The sequence below is a fragment of the Panicum virgatum genome, chromosome 8N (assembly GCF_016808335.1).
Source record: "Panicum virgatum strain AP13 chromosome 8N, P.virgatum_v5, whole genome shotgun sequence".
Taxonomy (NCBI): domain Eukaryota; kingdom Viridiplantae; phylum Streptophyta; class Magnoliopsida; order Poales; family Poaceae; genus Panicum; species Panicum virgatum.
In genome coordinates, this window is record NC_053152.1 from 40,370,467 (window position 1) to 40,378,031 (window position 7,565).

Consider the following 7,565-nt stretch of genomic DNA (forward strand, 5'->3'; position numbering starts at 1 on the left):
TTATCCGGTACTTTCGTAATTCTAACATGTTTCTTGAATCGCTCATGCATAATTCTTTAAATCAAACACCCTGCAAAATAAAAAAAAATCTATCAGGAAGTTCCACAGTTTGTTTTGAACCGAACGACGAATCTCTCCCTCAACCCACCTTCCTGCTCCCTGATCTTTCTTGTTCCAAGGTCCAAGCCCGACTAAACCTCCACGCAAATCTACACGTGGCCCTATCTATAGTTCTATACCTCTCTGCAGCACCAGCTTGCCCACGTCGCATCCGTCGTCCCTGAGCTCTAGCGTTGGTCGCCGTCGTCCTCGCCGGTGCAATCCTATTCCTGCCCTCCGCCGCGGCGGTCACGCCGTCGTCGCCGTCGGCGTGCAGTGTTGGCAGTGGCCGTTGGCAGTTAGCAGTTGCTCATCCTACCGTCTCCTTCCAACATTTAATGGCGCCACCGGTGACGCTGCCACAGCGACCTTAATAATGGAATAGTCATATCCCGACATCTATATAGCAAGATATATCCAGCCGTTATTACAAATTAAAAACCACCAGATCCAAACGAGAAAGGGAAACAGTTTTAAAAGCAAAGTCTATTTCTAAACTGCCACCCGTGCCTCGCGAAAATCTCCATACCGGTTGATTCCAAGGCCCGACATGCTGCTGCGATGGTGTCCCGACCCTACAACGCCGCCGGCTCCCTTTAAAAGGAAAGCGCAGGCGCCAACTGATTTTGGCAGCAGGATCGGATTGAGGATCGGAGCCGCTGCTTTTGTTCCCGTCCTTATTGCTTTAATTTTGTGCTGGTACAGGGGATACTCCCTTGGATACTAGACTTGCACAGTTAAAAGAGATTCCAAACTGCAACCCAGCAATTGCTGCTTTTGTTTATTTGGATACTATATATATGTGTATATGTAAAAAATATATGTGTATATGTAAATAAAGCCATCTACGTAGGGTTTACTGTTTAGTACTTTAACTTGCAGCACAACTCATCTTCATTCGTCTCCATGCTTGTTCTTATGCAGTACTGCTGTTCGTGTTACTCCATCACTGCTGAATACAGCGGCATGGATGTGACAAATGGTGCGGTGTGGTTCGCCATAGCTCTTGTTTTCATCGCTGCAGTGATCGCAATGGTTTCAACAGCAGCAAGAGTGATGGTTGATCAGGCATGCGGCATGGGCCGCCGCCTCCCCCGGCGGTGACCGGAGTCGGTTCTATGATTCTACTTTTACATACACTTCGTACTAAGGGTTTTGGAGCGATGATCCATGAGCAATACACAAAGTTAGGGAGTGTGTTCACGATAAGTTTCTTTGGACTGAAAACAACATTCCTGATTGGACCGGAGGTCTCGGCTCATTTCTACCAAGGATTGGAGTCTGAGATCAGTCATGGTAAGTGTGACAGACCCGCCGAGTTAAAATGTTTAATTAAGCGTAACCGCCATTCTTTGGCGCATTAGCTTGACAGGCTGTATCCAACCCACAGGCCGATCGAAACACACCAAAAGTCTCACACGAAGGCGAGCGCAGAAGGTATCAGCATAAAAAAAATCTTACAAAAATAGTAATTAACATTAAGGCTTTTACAAAACATAAAACAAACTAAATAAGTCGGGAACTACCGAGACGTGAAGACAAGGCGTCACATCGAGGCCACCGATGTGAAACCTAGTTAGCTTCTATACCTGAAATAGGGTAAACAACAAACCCTGAGCAACTAATACTCAGCAAGACTTACCCGCCTAATGGGTATACTTAGCCCACATATCTAGACATGCAAGACTCTCTGGCTGGTAGTTTGTTTTGCAGAAAAATCACCTAAAAGTAGATCCTTGATTTCAAGCTTTTAGCTCTAAATTAAAGCAATAGATTTGCTAAATATCTATGGTTTGCATGTATATGACAACCAAGTGAAAACACAATTGATTAAGAAATATCAACATTTATCATATCTTTCCGTTTCACTTCCTTACTACGATGTGACTCGAAGATCAAGGTGCTCATGTCCGAGAGCGACTGACGGCGAATCGATCCGATTTAACTTTGCAAGGTGGATCTAACCAACACGGCACGCGTATGCCCATCGGACCACACGCACCAACCCTTTCCCTCCCCGCCTCGAACTACAGAACCGCCCCACCTACATATAGTCAGCCGAGCTCAACGAGAGACCACCAAAAGTAAACATATGCATCTCGTTTCTCCGCGACTACTCGACTCGCCCTAAGGGGTGGTGATGAAGTTCTGTATTTTCGAAGCAAGGCAGTACTAAGCTTACCGGTTTCGACTACCTCCTACTCCCGGCATGCGGTTAGTACAGTTCAAACATGATCAGCAGGGCCAACAACGGTACGGTCCTTAACCGACTCAGACGGGACTAAGACACCCAGAAACCCTGTCCTGCTGCCATACCTATACATCATCATCAATTCCCGTCCGGTCTCAAATTTCCATGCATTCTAAATCCATTCAACAACTCACGTGTCGAAATATAAATAAATTTCATATCTCGCGAGTTCATTCCATTATTATTCCAATAGCTCATGTACCAAAATATAAGGATATCCTATATCTCGCAAGTAACAGGAGATTACTCGACTTCTAAACATCCTATATCTCGCGAGTGACAAGAAGTCACTCGACTTCTACCAAGAACTCTAAAGCATAGCATTACTATCGTCCTAACATACTAGTGTAAATTCAAGGGAACCTAGGGATCATGCAACTAGGGTTTCAACCAATTTCTATACGTAATGCACAAGTAATAGATATATATATATATATATGTCATAATTTAAATTAATAGGATGTGTACCGGGGCTTGCCTGAGGGTAACATTAAGTTAGTGTTAATATTATTTTCGTCCTTGGGCCCTTCCGACCTTGGGCCGGGTCTTCGGTTGCTTCAGCAGTCCTTCCATCTTCTGGAGATGTCCACCGAACACCGTCTTGTGGTTCGGCTCCAACACCGCGTGCTGCACGTCCATGTTTTGCATATCTAGCGTATCTAAATGAAACGCAATAATATTGATGTATGAATGCATGGGTGATGTATTAAAAAGACAAAGCAAGCTTAAAAGGAAAACGGTTCGACACTACACTATGAGAGTTCATTTAATTTGTTTTAGCCTGAAGTGTGTCCTTTAAATAAAATTTACTAAACTCATTTAGAAGGCTAGCCATGTACACAAAAGCAAAAGAGAGTACTAAAGAATTTCATTTAACTGACTCACAGAACCCTCTAATTTAATTTGAGATAACCCGACTTCTATAATACTGCAAAAACCCGGAATATCCGGATTTTACATCCGGAATATCCGGATTTTCCGGAGTATCCGGGTTAATACCCGGAGTTTCCGAGTTTGCTTGCAGTTCTACCCCCAAAACTGAAAACCCTTGCAGTGCAAAAACTAGCCCGCCAAAACTCAAGGTCCTGTGTGATACTAGTTTAGGGATGCATATAGATGTGCTTGACCAAAGGAAATCGATTAAAACCTCCTAACAAGATGGATGTGCCAAACCCTAGTTTAAATATCTTGGATGAGTCCTTTCTCCCGCAAGGAACTTGGAATCCACAGCACCCCAGGGAGGAGCACGTGGAGTAGAAGGTCCTCCACCCCGATTGGAGGCTCCCTTGGCTTTGAGATCAAATTGAGAGAGGGTTTGAGCCCTAGGGTTTGGGGGAAAAGAGTGAGAGCATGAGGGGGAGAGAGCTGACGGGAGAGCGACTGATATGGGCTGGTGAGTGAGAGAGAGAGGTTTAAAACGTTGGTGGGGCCTCGGTGACAAAAATCACGCCCGGAGTATCCGGAAACAAACCCGGAGTATCCGGATTATTCCGGAATTTCCGGATTCACACCCGGAAGTTCCGGGTTCACAATGATTCTCAGAGATAAATTGCGATTGAGTCGACTTGATTTGTTTTGAAAATTTGTTCAAACATCAAAACTGAGTCATTTGGCACCCCAACTATATTTTTAGCTAAACCTTCTTATTTCCCTGTTCCTACCTTTTAATATTATTTGATTTCAAAAATGACACGAACCTTTATTTAGAAATCATTTCAAAACAGATTTTCTCATTTCACAGGTTAAATTGCTAGCAAGAATTTCTTTAGTGGTTTTGTTCAGACAGATTTAGTGCTAACAATCATATTAACCATGGGATTAACTTTGTAGTTATGGTGATAAACACCTGGGGTGTTACAGTAAGATCCTTGAGTTCACTGTGCCCATGCTGGGCAAGGAGGTTGGCTATGGCGTCGACATCGCCACCCGGACCGAGCAGAATCGGTTCTACGTCGATGCACTGAAACCGTCCAAGTTGAGGTGCCATGTTGGTCCCATGCTTGAGGAAGTTGAGGTAAGTATGACAGAAGATTCATATTTTGGTCCCATGCATGCTTGAGTTAATGTTGTGTAAGCTTAAAAACCTCTTGTGTGAAATACTTATTTATTTACCTTATTTGCTGCCCCCCTTATCTGTGATGTTCATTCGATTGTTTTTTCACAGAAATACTTTCTGAAATGGGGACAGCAAGGAATTGTTGATCTAAAGCAAGAGCTCGAGCAGCTACTGATGCTGATCTCCGCCCGATGCTTACTCGGGAAAGAGGTCCGGGAGAAGATGCTCGACGAGGTCTTCTCGACCTTCCATGACCTCACAGACAACAGCTTGCGCCTGACCAGCCTGCTATTCCCGTACGCCCCATTGCCGACGACCCGGCGACGTGACAGGGCACGCGCTAGGCTCTCACAACTCTTCACCGAGGTCGTGCGATCACGCAGGAGCTCGAACCAATCGTCTCGTCAGGACGACGATGTCCTGCAGAACCTGATAGACTCCAGGTACAAAGACGGCCGCCGCACGACCGACGCCGAGGTGACCGGGCTAGTGATCGCCATCCTCTTCGCCGGGAACGAAGCACACGAGCTCCAGCACCAGCACATGGACCGGAGCTCGCCTGCTGAGCCACAAGCAGTGCCTGGAGGCTGCCATCGAGGAGCTGCAGCAGGTTCTGAAGAAACACGGGGAGCACCTAGACTACAACACCCTCCGGATGCAACAACAACATTCCTTACGTTTACAGGGATCCTGATGTGTTCGACCCGGACCGGTTCGGTCCGGGGAGGGAGGAGGACAGAGCTGGTGGTGGCAAGTTCTGTTACACGGCGTTCAGTGGCGGAAGGCACGCTTGCCCTGGAGCGTATGCCTACATGCAGGTGAAGGTGATCTGGAGCCATTTGCTGAGGAACTTTGAGCTCGAGCTGGTGTCCTCCTTCCCCGAGACCGACTGGTTGAAGGTTGCCCCGGAGCTGAAAGGGAAAGTGATGGTGAGTTACAAGAGGCGGACGCTTCGCCCTTGCGCCACCACTTGCTAGATGGTGCACTGATGTTACTTACAGTTAACATACTATGCATTAGACTGTGTTTCTCATCATCGTATAGATTTCACAGCATGTGTGATGAATGGGTATTAAATTAAATATGAACCCAATGACACTGAATTTATACATACGGTAGAATACAAATTGTAAGGGTAGTGATTTGTTAAAGGTTGTGAAGCTTGTGTGTGAGTACCTTGAAAAAAAAAGAAATGGACACTTGATTTTAGTAAGCTCACAGTTCTATGCTCAGCTGGACTGTCGAACCATCTCCTTATATTAAAAAACCTTCATCTTCCAAAAATGATTAAAACAGCATCGTATATATAATAAAAAAGAAACAATCATCATCTTTGAGAATAAAACGACGCAACAAAAAACGCGCCAGGTAGGGGTCGAACCTACGGCCTTCTGCTTAGGAAACAGACGCTCTATCCACTGAGCTACAGGCGCCTGAACGGTTGTTAAAATCCGAATTTCTTATTTACCGCTGGACAGTTTTCCAATGACACGTCAGATCAAAAAAATAAGTACATCATGGTACATGCTAATAACCCGAATTACAGAGGTCGTAAGAGTCGAACTAGTGATCAAGCTTGTATAGTATAGCACACACTGCCTTCGCCTTCAATGTTGGCACGGAACACACTCCGCTGCAGAGGTCCCACATGGAAAGAAGAACTCCATGATCAGGCAGTGTGGCACTCTTCTGACGAACCAGTCAACCTACTAACCGGCTGTACTCCCGTCGTCTCCCCCTGACGCCGGCGTGCGGCGCAGCCACCGTCTGATGAGTTTCTACTTCCAGAGCTCTTCTCTGACGACACGAACTTCCCTCTCCTGCGCGCGATCCTGCGCAAGCAGCAACCGCGCAAGAAACAGGAGGTGAATCCAAGAGTCACCTGAAGTAGTGCTGTACTGCAGCAGATCATCCAGGCACGCGTGTACCTTACCTGGAAGTGATTCCCCTCCGGATGGAGTAGTCGGCCTTGACGTCGAACCTGAGCGTGCTCTCTTCCTCTTCTCCCGGTGCTGCGACACGGCCGCCGTCCGGTCGAAGTCCCGGGGCACGACGATCGGCTGCACCTGGTGTGTGAAATGTTCAGAGTTCTGAAGATTATCTCGTTGTATAAGAAGGGGAACACTTGAATGGGTGTTGTCTGATGCAGTATGGTTTACCAGGTGAGTGAGCTGCGGTCTCGAGCTCTGAGGAGGAGCAAGCTCGTAGCCGTTCAGAAGCATGAGGATGGTCTCAACCTGCGTCGGAGGTTTATAGCTAGTGTTGTAGGTGTTGCAGCGGCATGTGACTAGTGACTACTGACATACCTATATATGTCTGAAACCCATAGTTTGTGTTGACATCTATTGATTTAAAAGAAAAAAAAAGAAAGCAGAAGCATTGTACTAATTGATAGCAACGTTTATGTGATTTCAAGTGTTGGTAATATGATGTTTAGGGACCAATTTTGCAGCTAGATAAGGACCAGGAAGTGATGAACACTGAGATGGCGTACAAGAACAACAGAGCAGAGGTCCACTCGAGCTATGAGTAGCAATGCACGAGGCAAGGAAACCCTGGCGCAATTCTGCATTTTTGTTCTGAAGATGGCATGCAATGCAAGTTCTAATAAAACCTGAGTTCAGTTTATAGCTGAAGTGCTGAACGCGCTGCGGCTACTCAAAAAACAAACAGTAAATCCAACTCTGTCAACCAACGATGTCATCTTTCACGGATAACAATGCCAAGAAGAGAGAGAGAGAGAGAGAGAGAGAGAGGAGAGAGAGAGAGAGAGAGAGAGAGAGAGAGAGAGAGAGAGAGAGAGAGAGAGCAGTATTGGTAAAGAAGAAAGAAATTCCCTCCATCGCTACAAAGAAAAAGCTCCGCCCAAGAAGCCAGGCAGCTCTCCACCCGCGCCTCTTCTGCGGCGGCACGGAGTCGAAGACGTACGCTCTCCCCTGGCCCTGGTACGTCATCGAAAGCCGCTCCTCCCAGCCGCTGCCGCCGCTCGTCCTCCTCCGCGTCCGTCGCCACGGCGCCGCCGCCGACGTACGCGCACCCGTCGTCGTCGTCCAGTCCCTGCAGGCCTGCAGGAGGTACTCCGGGGGATTCACGATGTCCTACAAGGGGTCCTCCTCCTCGCCGCTGCCTCAGGTGGCGGGCTGGGACGAGGGAGAACGC

At 47.0% G+C, this 7,565-nt stretch overlaps 1 non-coding gene and 1 pseudogene across 1 annotated transcript; one reads left to right on the forward strand and one right to left on the reverse strand.

Annotated features, from left to right (window-relative positions):
* The first annotated feature begins 816 nt into the window (after nucleotides 1–816).
* On the forward strand, nucleotides 817–5,383 carry LOC120685047 (annotated as a pseudogene).
* Nucleotides 5,384–5,766: 383 nt separating this feature from the next.
* On the reverse strand, nucleotides 5,767–5,839 carry TRNAR-CCU. Its single transcript has one exon. It is a non-coding gene; the product is annotated as a tRNA-Arg (tRNA).
* Nucleotides 5,840–7,565: the final 1,726 nt, after the last annotated feature.